At 46.0% G+C, this 15308-nt stretch overlaps 2 protein-coding genes across 6 annotated transcripts in view; one reads left to right on the plus strand and one right to left on the minus strand.

The window, feature by feature from the left end:
* Nucleotides 1–12010, minus strand: part of PAFAH1B1 (platelet activating factor acetylhydrolase 1b regulatory subunit 1) — a 36233-nt gene extending 24223 nt beyond the window's left edge. The window contains exon 1 of one of the 2 annotated variants that reach the window (XM_083805900.1): nucleotides 11823–12010. The gene's annotated coding sequence lies outside the window, so the exon portion shown is untranslated. Of the gene's footprint in view, nucleotides 1–11579; nucleotides 11746–11822 lie in introns of those variants that run through there. The other variant, XM_083805901.1, reaches the window with a different exon arrangement.
* MNT (MAX network transcriptional repressor) overlaps nucleotides 11596–15308 on the plus strand; it is an 85641-nt gene continuing 81928 nt past the window's right edge. Inside the window, exons 1-2 of one of the 4 annotated variants that reach the window (XM_083805897.1) lie at nucleotides 11596–11635; nucleotides 14915–15212. The gene's annotated coding sequence lies outside the window, so the exon portion shown is untranslated. Of the gene's footprint in view, nucleotides 11636–12136; nucleotides 15213–15308 lie in introns of those variants that run through there. The other 3 variants (XM_083805895.1, XM_083805898.1, XM_083805896.1) reach the window with 3 other exon arrangements.

Genomic DNA, 15308 nt, shown 5'->3' on the forward strand with positions numbered 1-15308 from the left:
AGATTCCTCAGCTTCACCACATGCAGCCTTAGCTGGAGCCCACTGCGCTCCCCCAGGACTCACCCAGGAGGCCCAAGGGACACCTTTACTCCTGCCGAAACTGCTGAGGCTGAGATTCTGCCTGACACGCACTTAGAGAGGGGCCCACCCTGAAGGTGACTACAGGCGTACCTTGTGCAACTGGGGAGCGCCAAGCACTGAGTCCCAGTCTACTTCAAGTGCGAATTTAACCCGAAGATCTGGTATCGTACAGGAACCACTCTCTTCCTAGGAGTGACTGATATATCCAATAGTCCTTGTACTAACGTATACCAGTGTGGCTCAAGCATTTCCTAGATAACTGGAAAACTGCAAGAACTTAACAAGAAAGACCTGCTAAGCGCTCCTAAAACGCACCAATAGCAAGACGAAGCAGGTTCAGCAACACTTGTCGGCCCTTTGAGAGCGTTACGTAGCAGGGAGTCAGAGCACAGTAACCGAACAGATACAGGCAACGCAACGAAGCAGAAACAAATCGCTTTCAGGCGAGGGATACTCACAATTCCCCTCACTTCATGATACGTCCTGTCAACAAGTCACAGTTCATGGTATTTCTATGACAGTGTTTATTCTTGCTTTAGAAGACACTTGGATATTATTTTCCATAAGTATTCTCCAAATATAATTGCGAAAAAGACTGTGGAGTCAAATTAACCCTTGAGTTTTATAATCTTAACTTGCCAAAAATATATATTCATTTGCCTAAACTAGCATCAAGCAAGAGCAAAGTTATTGCAATTAAGATTCCTACAATTGCCCATTCTGCACTCCTAAAAATCAAATTTAGTCTGTAAATTACTTCCAACAAATCATTACATTTTCACTTATCAAAGTACATGGGATACTAAACAGTACTAAGATTTGTTTTGAATATATACGTCTGATAAAGACGCTGTGCCCTGGATTTGGCATATTCAGCTTTGATCTACTTCAAGCTGATCGCCCACTTTACAAAGCCACAAAAACTACACAGAACCATTGAAGCGTGCTTTAAGACAGATTTTTTTTTTTTTTTTTAAATCAAAACCAGCCTGTCACCTTAGTTTTATCTATTAAAACAGTGTCTCTGGTCTGAACCCCTGACTTACTGTTTGCTGCTATTAATTACTGCATAGATATCCCAGCTCAAACTAAACTGATCTCCCAAGTATCTTAGGGAAGATGAAAGTTGTCTTATTTTTCTGTTTCACCTAAACCATTTGTTTTATTATTACAACTTTGTTTAGCAACAGTAATAATTTAGTGTTACATCTTTGATCTGAAGGTTTTATCTCTACACAGTAGGGCACCATTCAACTCTTCCAACGCATATATTTATTGTACTACAACAAAATTGGAGCTGCAGAGGTCAAAGAAACCATCAGTGACTTGTTATTAACTCATGATGTAAATTATATCCTCACTAGGATGCTGCATTGGTCCCTGCAAGGTGTTAGTTTGGTCAGGGATTTAGCATCCCAGGGAGACTGAAGGCTTTTTTCCTCTCGGCTGCGTTGCCTGAAGGGTGGCACCAGAGGAGGAACTGCGCTCACCGTGCAGCAGCTGCCAGCCCGCAGCCCCCCAGCCTGGGGGCTCCTCCACAACGCTGTCACAAGCCAGGTGTTTCACATCAGGTTCCTGGGAAGTCCTTCCACATTCAAGCATTTTCACAAGTGTAGCACAAGATGTATTTGTGTGCAGATACCAAACAGTGAAATTGCAACCAACCTTATCATCTTCCTTAGTATTTCATTAGCAAGATCAGCTCAAAGTTCTCCACTGTCCTTTCTTTACTTGCACCAAGAGTGTCAAAAGTACTGCTTACGATCAAACAAACCAGTGAAATGCCTCAATTGCCTGACAACATCCATTTCTGCTCTTCAGAAAAAGTTACAGGAAAAATTACTCCAGACTGAGATATGATCCACCTACACTACAGATTAGCACTGTAAGAAAAAGTGATTGTTTAAGTTAGAAACAACATATACACCAGTAAACATTAAATATGTAAATAGCAAATAACAGCTGTCAAGCGCCCCTTCTATTCCGGAGACACGCGTGTTTTGCTAGAATCACAAGCATGCCTCGGCAGCAGGAGCAAGACCCAGCCTTCCACGCCCTACGACACGATCCCCTCTCCCCGCAGCGACTGACTGCGCTAGCAGCACAACCACCTGCATCAACGCCTCGTCAGGTGGCAGGGCCCTGACACCGCTGCAATAAGCTCTAACAAAATCCAGACAAGCACTAGGGAGTGACATACAGACAGCAGGAAAGCTATTCCAAGTTCATCACAAATCCGTACTTCTTGCATACATTTGTAGGCTCTAACCAGATCTTTTTCAAAAACAAATACCAACACCTCACTAGAGCCGCAAAGAGTAATGTAGAGAAAAACCTCTTCTGAGGCCTTTTTAACTCTCGGAAGTGTAATTTTATAGGCTTCTTTCATGGCCTGAGTTACTCTGATGAAGATTTTCTCGACAATGGAAGGTGGCTTAACCAGCCCCCACGATGAACGCCTCCAGAAACACTGCTTATCCGCAATGGAAGAAGCGATCGGCCTGCACAAGTTCGCAAACACTTCTCCTGCCTCCTGCAAGTCCCACAGGCACATTGATCCCTGCTGTATTTTATGGTTTCTCTCATCTATTTCTGAATTTTTACAAGTTAAATTGTGAAAGTCAGTTTCAGCATCATCTCTCGGTTCCTATCAGCAGCAGCACACAGCTACACGGGTCGGCTCCCCCAGCTCACCCTGCTGCTGTCTGGCAACCGAGCAACTGACGCAGGTCTTGGCATACAGCTTCAGAGCTCCTCCAGAAACTTACACTGAATTAAAGTTCTGCAGTTTTAATGAGACTTGCATATAATTTTTTTAAGTATTGTTATGACAAAATCATGTATTTAATAATCCACAAGAATTTTTCTTTGAAGAGACAACACCAAGATGGTGTCCTCAGGAGGGCAGGCCAGCCGTGCCTCCCCGTACTTATTCCTGCGTTAGGAAGGCACACAAGCCATTACTAACTAGGGACACGGAACCAGGTTCACGTTGGGAAATCAATTAAAGACTTTTAGATTGTTCACATTTAAATGACTGCAAATTAAGGTTTCAATTCAAAGCTAAATTTCCAACAACCTGTGTAAACCTTCAACTAGTCTTATGTCCAGCTACATGCTCTCGACTTGCAAGCAGTTTCTCTAACACTGCCTACTGTCCTTAAAAGATGTGTTAGCCGGAGGAAAACTCCTTGTTTTCTTCTGAGTTTGTTAATGTATCTAAAATCCTACTTTGTCTGGCTAGCTTCCTCTCTTTGGCTATTTTTCCAATCCTGGTGAAAGGCAAGTTACTTATAAAGTGGTAGAAGAGATGAGAACTACCAAAAGACTAATTTAATTGATAGAATGAGATATAAATTCGGTAATTCTTTCTAGTTGGGACTAACTATTTATGCATTATTAAAATAGAAGCTCTCCTTGCATTGTCAACTTACTACATGGCAGGCACATCAGATACTTACAAAGCTTTTCAACAGTGTATCCCGTGTGATAACACATTAACAAAAAGGGGTTATTTGTGAGTTTTTGCTGGCAACTAGTTACAATCTCTTACCGAGATCCTTAATTGTTCTTGTATACCTCTGTATTATACTGCTGGGTTATGCTAACAAGTATATAAAAACATTTCCTTTTAATCTAGACCAGCTCTAATGGGCTGGTTTTGTTCTAAAACCAGTAAGCAAAAAGCTGCTTTATCAAACTCAAGCCACGGAGTACTCCCCACAAATGAACTCTAGGAACAAACTCCATCGACCCTGATGTTTAAATACTGACCTAATTAAAAGTGAGGTAATAACCGTATTTCTTGGGCATAACAATTATGACCTGAAAAAGGTTTCTTAGAAGAAACCGCCTTCTGTCTCCACCTCTTGAGAGGAAAGAAAAACGGCAACTGTAAGCATCCAGTTCCATTTCCCCCCTTAACTCTCACCCCAGTTCCAGCAGAAAAGCACACGTACAGTATATCACAAGAGAATAGCCAGACGGTTGTTCCTACAGTGTGGCAAACACACCTTATCCTAGAAAATGTTAGAATTAATCACCCGCTAAGCCGACCAGGATGAGCATAAGAACACAAAAAAGCTACTCCTTTATAAGCTGGGCTGATCTTTTTTCTACTTTTCACCCTACAGCTGCATAACTAGCTGAAGGATCATCTCTTCATCGTCTTCAAGCTTCGTCTATGTCACAGCTCAAGTTTATAGTCTACATGTAGACTTAGGTAGAAGACATGGTAGGGGATTGTATAAGGATGATAGAAACCATTCTATTTCTAGCTTGCCTGCTCAGTCCTGCTTGAAAATTCAGGTAAATTTAGCTATCAATAAATGAACAACCTTGGGAGAAAAAAAAAGGGGGGGGGAGGGGGCAGGATACAGTTGAAAAAGTAAACTTCAAAATACGTGGAAAGGTTTTGGAGCTAGAACGCTATGGTGTTATGCAGCGTATTATAGTGATAGCAAGGAATTATGTCACAAAATGAGTTTTAAACTTGTATTATTCCCCCCCGGGTTTTCATTGAATATCAATGGAAACCTGAAAGGCTTTTAGGTCAGAGAAAGGTTAGTGAAATTTTCAGGCTGGAGGGGGAAGAGAGGAGGAGAGCTGAAGAATTACAGTTGGCTGAAGTACTGCAAGCTGTTCCACTAAATTTAATAGAGGAACCCACAACACATAATGTGGTTTATCTGGATGACTCTAGCAAAAAAAAAAAAATCTAAATTTTTTGTTTGGTCAAGCAATACATACACACTGAAGGATAACAATTCTGCAACGCTGCATTTAAGCTACTTGGTCTTAGCCCCCGAGAGAAGAGCGTATGTACTCAGAACCATTTTTCACAGTTGGGCAGCAATCGTGCACTGGATGTGAATTGTTCTTTTCAATTCTCCCCCCCACCCATTTCTTAAAGAACTGAGTAGCAGACTTGCAACTGTCAAGCAGTTTACAGAAATATATCCAAATTCTAAAATTTCGTTATTAACCTGCCTGTTATACTAGAAATGTGATGCTAAGAAAAATGATTGTGAAGTGATTAAATTTATACATAAGCATCTGGAAGGAAAGTTGAAGGAACACTCATGTTAAAGCTTTAGAAGCAGCAGAAGGTCAAAACCGCAAAAAAAAATCCAAAATAAATGCAGACCAAACATCCAATCTTCCAATCACGAGAATGCGCTCTTCCATCCGTTAGCCATTTGCCAAGCTTATCGACCAAGAACGGCTTCACTTGACAAGTAAAGAGAAAAGAAACACAAACCTAGCTGTCATGCACACCTCGTACCCCGTTACGAGGAAGAGTTTAATCTGTCGTGACACCGGTACCTAACGTAACGAAAACGAGGTTCTTCCAGAAGGCGCCTGACCGTTCCTACAGCCCATCTCCCCCCACACCTCTCCTGGGAGCGGAGCCGGCCTCCCGCGAGCCCACCCTCAGAACCCCACGAGCCCCACTGCACGCGCTCTCCCACGGAGCTGCCTCACCTCAGCTACGACAGCAGAGCGCCACAAAAACACTTCTCTTACCGATGGAACCCAACCCAGGGCCAAGCCATGCACGACCACAACGTTTGCAGGGACACGCTGTGCTACTGGCAAATGACCTACCGTTAGGACTCACCCAACTCTTCTTAGTGCAACAAGAAAAGAAACCAATCCCAAGCTTTTATTACAAACGTGGCACGCGTGACAGAACCTTAATCCCATCCTCACTGCTGAGGATGAATACCAGGGCCAGAGCTCCTCTCTTAAGCTTTCCCCAATCTAGTCTCTGCTCGTTGCCTACAAATCCAGCTGAGTGAGAACCAAAGACTTCCACCACTACTGATTTGATAGACACCACCTGTTTCAAAACATATACACGCACTCGTGTTAATGACACCCTCCTCTTAATAGACTGTAAAGACACTAGCATTTAAATAAACCAAATTGTTTATCAGATCTTTTTTTGTCACCCCCCAAAAGCCCCACAGGTGAATTAAGCACAAGGCGAGCCGTCAACGCTTTCTTTAAGGAAGAAACACTCACGTACCTACAGCCTAGAGTTTTCTAACTGATTTTCCTCCAGACTTGAAGAGGGATAAACTTAACACCTCTGCTTTAGCATTAAGAAAAACAGCGCAACCAATGAAAGCACAGGCAATCTGGAGAGAGGGAGAAAAGACTCATCTAATTAAGCCAAGAGAACGTAGATTTTCCAGAACAATAGGAACAATTAACGCTGCCAGGAGAGGGAAGGTATAAGTGATCTCAGTCATGAAGGCCACTGCTATCTCAGAGGTAAGGCAGGCCGGCATAAAACCTGTTACCTTTAGCCCTGCCTCAGCTGACTCACCGGCAAGCACCGAGACCGAGAGGTGCTTCAGAAAAGCCTGCCTATGAACTCACTGAGCAGGGACCTGTTTAACAACAGATCTGAGAAAATTACAGGACGGACGTTTGCTGCAGCACCACCTATAAACCTCAAGCACAATGGATTGTCCCGTAACTGGAAATATCTTTTGAGGACTGCAGCAGATAGTTACTGGTTACAAATAGCTCTTCCAGAATCAACGGAATCACAACCACTAAGATATGCTTATTACACTTATTTAATCACAATCCTTACCCAAAAGTCCATAAGCAGCCAAATCAAACTACTGGGCTCTCTAAGAACCGTACTAGTAAGGAAGAAATGACTAAAATACTTCCAAAGCTATTAACTAACAAGTGCTTTGAATTTAAAATGTTGATTTTTCTATATATAGCTATGCATGCCTAAGCGCACTTGCTGCTGCTCAGGATGACAATGCTGTGCACGCTCTGCTTTGAAGAGGACCCTATGTTTACAGCACTGACAAAATGGATCAGCGCAGATACAAATACACTTACCTTGTAAGCAACATTTCCCTTTGAAATTGAACAGTCCACGCCAGCACAAAGCCCTACGATAGTTTACTGGCACGGAAAACACCTAAGAGCAAGGCAGACTAAGTCATCACATCCACGTAATCCCCTAACGAGAACGCGTAAGGATGCAGCACAGAATGAGCCTTTAAATGTGCTGAATTAGACAGGCATTGATAGTCAAGACTGAGCCCTGCCTTAATGAGTGTTAAGAAAAACCCTTCTTTAAACAAGTTAGATAAGCACATTTGCTGGGGTAGACGTGCAGTACCTAGCAAGTATTAGACTAAAACTAGATCTAAAGTTACTCATTTCACACTGAACACATGACTTGCAGGCTGAAACGCCTTGTTCAGACACACAGATGAAGTGAGATGATTTGCCTAGCAGAAGGTAAAAAATCCTGGTTCTTTCAAACGTTTCTGGTATGTGATACTCATCAGGAAGGCTCAAAACATTGTAGGAATGAAGAAGAACATTGTTCTGAAATAACTGGAGCTGTATTATGTCAGCTGGTGCCCTCAGCTTAAGTGTCTATTTTTCGTGTATTACAGTTCAGATCCAACCACTGGATTTTCAGCAATGGCACAAACCGTCCACGGGCACTCCTGCTAACTCAGACAGCAGTTACGGCAAGAATTCTGAAGAAATAACTTCACGTACTTGAAAACTAGTTTTAGGTGGGTCAAGATTATTTATTAGTGTAAATGTCCATTTTATAGAATGTAAACTGAGGTGTAGCCTACTCTGTCAAGCAGATCAAAAGACAAAGTAACATCAGCCATTAATAAACACCTATACTCACAACACCCAAAAGCCCCATTACGAACCTCATTCCCCTTCCGCCACATAATGAAGTAGCTCCCAAGAAAGCCATTCAACCTAGGCAATGCTTAATCAACTGATTTTTTTTTTTTTTAGAGCAGACAGGTTCTTCTGTCAGTGACAACTATGGTTTACAGAAAGGAAAAGCAGGAGAATGAAGAGAACAGTAGTAACTTTATTAATAATCTGCATTTATAGACAGCACATAGCTTACCACATCTCTACAATAAACCTGGCAGAAGAAACCCAGGAGCATTTTGATTAGCACATGGCTCTGGTACTTGGGAAAGGCCTTCAACTGCTATCACAAGTTACATACTATAGGCTGGGGGGGGGGGGTGTGGAAATCACACCTTATATGAAACCTGATATTGTTATTTGTTAATAATAACTGATTTTTTATTCTCCTCTTGATTTCATATATTTAAGCATAAGCAGCTCTTATTTTCAGGCTGGGTACGATTTCACTCTTCAGTTCAAAGGGGTTTCAACACACAACTCCCACAGTCTTTGCCTTCAGTTTGGAAGACTGGCCTGAAGTTCAAAAAGTAGGGGAAAGCTGACCGAAACAGACCATTTAAAAGCTGCTCCCTTTCATACTACAGTAACTCCAGCCATTCTTGGTCATGAATACTAGAAGCAGCTACAGACGTTTGTGAATAAACTTTGTAACATGCATGCCCAGTATAGTTCAGAGCTATAGAGAAGCAGGGGTTCTCCAGCTATTGTTTGCCCAGAATATTTTACAATTAGCCCCAGAGTTCGTGAATAAAGACAAGGTTTAAGGGTCGGTAGGACAATCAACAGAAGTTAATTCAGAAGTTGCCCCATCTCTAGCAGGCTCTGTAGACAAAAAAGTTGAGAGCAGACAAACAATACAACCGAACACTCAAGGCTGGGTGGAGCACAGGAAATAGTATAGGCTGAAGAGTCAGCCATACAGGCAGGACAGATCTCTCGGAGTCACAAAGGTAAGTATTAATGTCTTTTTCTTTTGTAGAAGAGAAATTAACCAGTTACTCCCATAGAAGAAAGTAACTGCCATCATTTCAAGGACAAAAAAATCACCCAAAGTTCTAAGGAGGCAAGTGTTCTATTGCATTCTTCATTGTTCTTACCTTGGATTCATTCAGAGACGCAGGCATTTAGTGAATGCATCCATTAAACCCTGTAACACCTACTCCTCTAAGTAAATGAACTTACAAAAAGCCACTATCCCTTAATTTAATTTGGGGCAAGTTAAAGCCAAAAGCAGTTATCAGCTGTGACAACCTACCAGCAAAAACTGGACTCTAGAACTGAGACAGACCCAAGAAAAACAAAACCTCAACCTGCTTCCTAATCGTCACCTTCACTGTTGTACTCGTTCTGATCAACGCTGGATCCAGGTGGGAATGCCACCAGCCACATCTAGAACAGCAGAGCGCTTCTAAAAGCAGTCCTTTCTAGGTGCTTCATCTGATCCTTATTGTATTCCCCAAATCCTTTGTTCTAATGCCTTTCCGACACAACTTTAAGTCTAAGCATTAGTATTACCCCCATGATGCAACGCCAGCTGAGCAGCACAGCACGGGTCTTACAGAGCCGGCTTGTTCACAAGGGCTTCCAAAACCCTGAGATGTCATTTTGTATGAGCTTGGGACATGAAGAAGGGCAGTGTAATCAAGTCCGTATGCTAGCAGGGGTTGCCTGCCCTACTGTGGGCACCAGAGAGAGCAGGGATGCTTTTTTTTTTTTTTGTGTGTCCACCCGAAACCAAATCTAACCAAGAAGTTATGTGAACACCACCACTAAGCAACAATACAAGGGTTCTCTATAACCGAGGGAACGTCATGTGTAAAACACTCATGCAAAAATTACAATCCTTATCTAGAGTGTAAATAATAAAAAAAAATCAACAAGTGAATATCTAAATTGATATATTGAAACGGATACCAGACAAAAAATCTGGCTTTGCAACAGTGACTGGTCACTTCTCACTGCCAGCCAAATCAAGATACACCCTGCAGAAAAATAAGCCTCAAAACAGAATGTGAGATTTGTTTCGTTTCAGAAGGTTCCTGCACCATTAGATTCTTCCCTAAAGAGACTTCATTGTTACGGCAATTAGTATTCCTCCACCCCAGCAAAACGCAAGCAAAGGGAAAAAAAAAAAAGCTATGAAAGGGTAATCTAGCCATTTCGCAGCTTTGCCTCCTTACTCCACCCAGTCTCTTCTCTGCTCAATGGCTGCACACAGCATCCATAAACATGGCCAAATCAAAAGAAACACACAAAAATGGGAAGCCTGAGAACAAGCTGGATATTTGCAATAAATCCTTCTGTTAGAAAACATTTTCTTTGTTTAGTTCCCTAACATAATTCTCCTATTTAATAAAATGACTCTATGGGCAAATAACATTTTGATAGCAGACCCTCCCTCTTCTGAAAACGAGCCGAATGCTGCACAATCATTTACCGAACGATCACCACCGAACAGAGGTTCTTTAACCCCCACCTCCTCACACTATATAAACAATACCGCCACAGAAATACATATGTAAAGGGGTCTCTGCATCAATACAGAATTCAGCCAGGACCATATGCCCAAACGTTTATTTACAGTAAAATAGCGTTTATTAACGATTTTAAATATACCTTCAGTAACCTTCCAGCACCCCCTGGTCAGGTAATTCGTTATGAATTGACTTGACCTGCAGCGACCAAGCCCTCTGCTGCAGCACTACCAGCAAGGCAATTTTACCAGGGATACTACGGCAAAGAAAGGGAAGGTATCGCCTCGTTGTTGGTATTAAAGGTCAAGTTTAATCACATCCACCTTGAACAACAAAAAAAAACCCACCCACAGGACAGAGCAACCCTAAACTTTTTTCAGGGAGGCACCACTCCCACCCCCCAACTTCCACCAAAAGCCTGCCTGCGCAGAGCCTCCTGCTGAACAAAAACTCAAGCGGAGCCACGAACGGAGCGATGCGGCCAACCCGGCTGCCAGCAGAAGGTTTTCAGGGCGGCTCGATGCGACTCCAGGCAGCCGGGCAGCGATATGACCCCAAGAAGGAGATTAGACCTCCCTCCCCCGTTTTACTGCAGCTGGCTCTGAAGGTCTGAGCCACCTCCTATCGACGCGCTCCCTGCTAGATCGCTGCAGGAAAACAGGATGGATGCGAACGGCTCTTCCAATAACACCGGCTCCTTTCTGCTCCGCTATCAATTCTTGTTTTGTTTTCCCTGCCGCAGCCGGTCCGGGAGATGTGGGCCATCGTCTGACAAACGCCCGCCGTGCCCTCGGAGGGGCCGGGAGACAAGAATAGGAGGAAACCCTGGGAGAGGAATTCGGGGAAGGACGTTCAGCATCCTCCCGGCGCGCACCCGCCGGGCTCCTCGCCCCACGTTATTTTTTCCTTATTTTTCTCGCCCGGCCCATCGCCTCTCCCCGGGATCTTGCTAAGTCACCCGGGGAAGCGCGGCGGCCTGAAGGCGGGGCGGGGAAGGACAAGGGAGCCGCGGGCGGGGGCACCGGGGCCCCTCTGGCCCCCCCGCCCGGCCGCCGCCCCCCCGCGCCCCGCTTTCCTGCCAAGTCACCGGCAGCGCGGCCGCCGCGAGCCCCGGGAGCGGCCGGCGGGGCCGGGCGGGCCGCAGGGCGGGCAGCGAGGGCAGCGAGAGCAGGGAGCCGCGCCCGCCGCCCCCCCCGGTCCCCGTCCCCGTCCCCGCCGTGCCCAGGGCCCGGCCCCCGCCCGGCCGCCCCCCGCCGCCGGCCTCCCCCCGCCTCCTCCCCGCCGCCTCCTCACCGCCGGGCGCGGCCGCCATTTTGAGAGCGAGCTGAGAGAAGGAGGGCGGGCGGCAGGCAAGGAGGGAGGGAGGAAGGGAGGGGGCAGCGGCGGCGGCGGGGGGCGGGGGGAGGCGGGCGGCCCGCCGGGCCCCACCGCGCCGGGCGGCCTCGGGCCGGGACAGCGCGGCCGGGACGGGCCCGCGGGGCGGTGGCGGCGGGCGGGGGGGTGCGGGGGGGGGGGGAGCCGCGGCGCCGGCCTTACCCGAGCCGCCGCTCCGCTCCGCTGTGCTGCGTGGGGCCGGCGCCGCCCGCCTCTCCCATGCACGGCGGCGGGCGGGGGTCGCTGGGCGCTGGCTCCGCTCCGCGTCTGTCAGAGCCGCCCCGGCCGCCAGGAGGGAGGGAGGGAGCGGCGCGGCCCGCCGCGTCTCTGCGCATGTGCGGGGCGGGGGCGGGGGCAGCCGCCCGCCTCCATCTTGGGCGGTGGAGGCGCAGGGCGTCCGGACCGGCATGCCCCGCGCCGCGCCGCTCCCGGCACGCTCCGCGCCCGCCCCGCCGCGGCCTGCTCGGGGCACCGGCCCCGGTACCGGCCCGGCCCCGGCCCCCGCCGCAGCCCTGCTCAGCGGTGCCGTTGTGCCCGAACTGGGGCAGCGGCCCAGGAGCGCCCGCTGAGCGGTGCTGCCCGCGGCGGCTGCGTTTGGTCGCGCCGCGCGCGCACAGACAGACACAGACACACACGGACAGGCAGACGCGGCCGTGGCGTGCCCTGCCCTGTGCGGGGTCTGCTCCCGGGGCAGCAGTGCGCAGTGAGCCGCCCTGCCCCGCGGCGCTGCGCTTACCGCGTTTGGAGCAGGGCGCGTGTCGCTTCTGAGCCGTGTCTCTGTGGGACTGGGCAGCCGTGCCCCCTGCGCCTTGCTAGTGCACCTTTACCGGATCGTTTCCGAAGAATCGTATTCTGCGCCTGGAGTAGAGTGTTTTCATAACCTTCAACAAACCCTGGTTAGGTAAATCTCGAAATACCTTTGACTTAATTTATCACTGTCCACAATGGTATGCTGAGGCATCTTGCATAGGCCGCTGGTGATTTAACCCACGTGCCTACAAGAAGTGACTGACAGAAAAAAACACAGAATCACAGATAAATCGCCTGCCACCTCCCTCAGCCGCCATCTGACAATGCATAGTTAAATAACTGTGTACATCAGAAGCCAAATTCTTCTCTCAGTTTTTCATTTTGTAGTACTTGGGGTTTTCAGAGGTTTCTGTGTCGGTAAGAACAGTCCTTGCGCAGGTGCTTTGCAAAATCTTCGGTGTTTGGCAAATGAGAGATGAGCTGGCAATAGACCCAACCGGTATAGCTGCTTAATCGCAGTAAATCCAGGTGCAAAATAAAGAGCCCTGCTGTTACAGGAAGCAGTTACATGTGTCACTATCAAAGACCAGTGACCAAAGTCACCTCTAACGTTGGCAGGCATAGCAGCATAATACAAGGTTTAATGCGGGCCATAAAATTTTCTGGAGCGTTGATTTGGGGAAATCAGTATTTTCACATGTAAAATTATCCACGTAGCAAAAAACTTTAAGAAACTTCAAGTGAAAATTTCACAATCCAAGGCTGTATAGTTTTATCTGCTTCTATTGCAAGTAACAACAGATTACTAATACGAACGAATCTCCATTTGTCGGCTAGTTTGAAAGTGCTCTGTCAGCTTCGCTGCTAACCTGTGGCGTGTGCTCAGTCACTGCCTTGTTTATGCTGTTAGTTCATAGCAGTAGGGTAAAGAAGGCTTTTAAAACCCAATCCGCAATGCAGAACTACAAATGGATCCAGGACAAATTTTGAGTATGAACATGCATTTAAGTATTTTTTTTTCACTAGATTGCAAGTTTTGGACTCATTTAGGCCTTGAAGACTTCTTAAAGTTTACACACACACGATGATATCCCAGACGTTCCCAAATACACTGATTGACTGATGACATTGAAAGCAATAAAAACATATACAGTATTAAATGTACCAATCAGTAGAATTAATAAACAAATCAGTAGGCCAAATTTCCAGTGAGGAGACAACACAGTGTGGATCTGATCCTTTTGTTAATGAAAAACAATTAACATGGAGCAGAATCTGTCAGTATCCCACAACAACATTTCAGGGATGTGTTCAGATAGTTTCCAAAAAGAGAGGAATGCATCTAATCACACTGGCCCTTTTTTCCACCCAGTATTTCTAAATTCCTGTGCTGACCACTGGCAAGAGCACTTGTCTTCTTGGCAGAGATAACATTCCCAGTTCCCACTTACAGCACATGACAGTGGTATTTCAGAAACATGTCAACAGGATAAGGACGGTGGATCTTCAGTTCTGTGTGATGCTTCCTTTCACTCAGTTATATGGGAAAGTAACATGTCCAACCGAAAATCATGACTCTCCACATTCTGAATCCTCGGGGGTATTAGCCATTGTTGACCAATTTTCACCTCTTAAATTGTTCTCTGGCAATTAACATACTTTTAATTTTTAAATGTGCTATGTAAATTTTCTTATCTCTTAAGAGAGGTACAGTCATTGGCTCGGGTTTTTTTTAATGTGCTGATTATAAACGGGCAGGCCTGGAAGTGACCGGGAGCCTGCCCCTCTTGTTGTATGGTAAAGGATATTAAGGCTTTTCACATTCGAGTTAATTATCTATGAACGTTTTCTCAGTTGTATGGTTGTGCATGCCGCTTACATCCTGGAGCTTTGTGGACTCCGAACTGCTGATTACACCCCTCTGAGCCCCGTGGCTCAGCCATTTTTACCCCTCTGAACTGTCTACCTGTCTAGTCCATACCTCACCAGTTTGGCTATAAGGATACACCGGGAGGCCACACAAAAGCCTTGCTAAATTCAAAGTACGTAACATCCACTGCTCTCGCCTTGTCCGTTGAGCTGCTCATCGCACTGCAGAGTATCGGGCTACTCCAGCACATTATGCACACTCTGCCCTTGGTAAATCAGTGCTGGCTGCTCCAGTCATCTCCTTGTTCCATGGTCCTGAGCATGCCCCCAGGAGGGGCTGAGGAACTGAGATCAGAGCAGCCAGCGTGCAGTTCTCCGGAAGCGTCCATTAACTGCAAGCAGGATGTCTGCAAAAAGTCTGAAATTTAGGATAAGACTTTAAAATGCATGACAAAATTATATCTGCATTAGTTCAGTTTGCAAAGCAGGCTAAACTCAAAATTGTAACGTATCGAGTATTTTGGGGTGCATACGCCAAGTGATAATTAGTGTTTACCCACATAATTCAATCAAGTTTACAGAAACTGATGAATTTTCCCAGTACTTTTATGAGATATTTTTGTCTCCTTTTACAGCTGGCCTTCCTTGCAATATTATCATTTGATACTGGGATGAAAAATAAAATCCCAGCTCCCAGGACATCTGAACTACAAGTAGCCTCAGAGCAGGATTTTTCTTGATAGCTTCCTTGATTGCTGCAGAGTACCTTGGCAACAGAAAGAACATACTCGGAGATAACCTCAGCGGGGATGTGTAGATCCAAATTGCGTAGCTCATTCTGACGCCAGCCTCAGTTTTTCCTTCAGGATATTCCTAAAGTAAACGTTTACAACGTGCACAGCTGCACTTCAGAGCAAGCCAGCCTTCTTCAAGGTACTTTTTACTGTATGGGGACCCTGGTGATTACATATTTCAAAATGCTACATCAAACCTTGGGAGGCAGTATTCTACTAAACACTGAAAACTTCA

This window comes from Anser anser, assembly GCF_964211835.1.
Source record: "Anser anser genome assembly, chromosome: 20".
NCBI lineage: Eukaryota > Metazoa > Chordata > Aves > Anseriformes > Anatidae > Anser > Anser anser.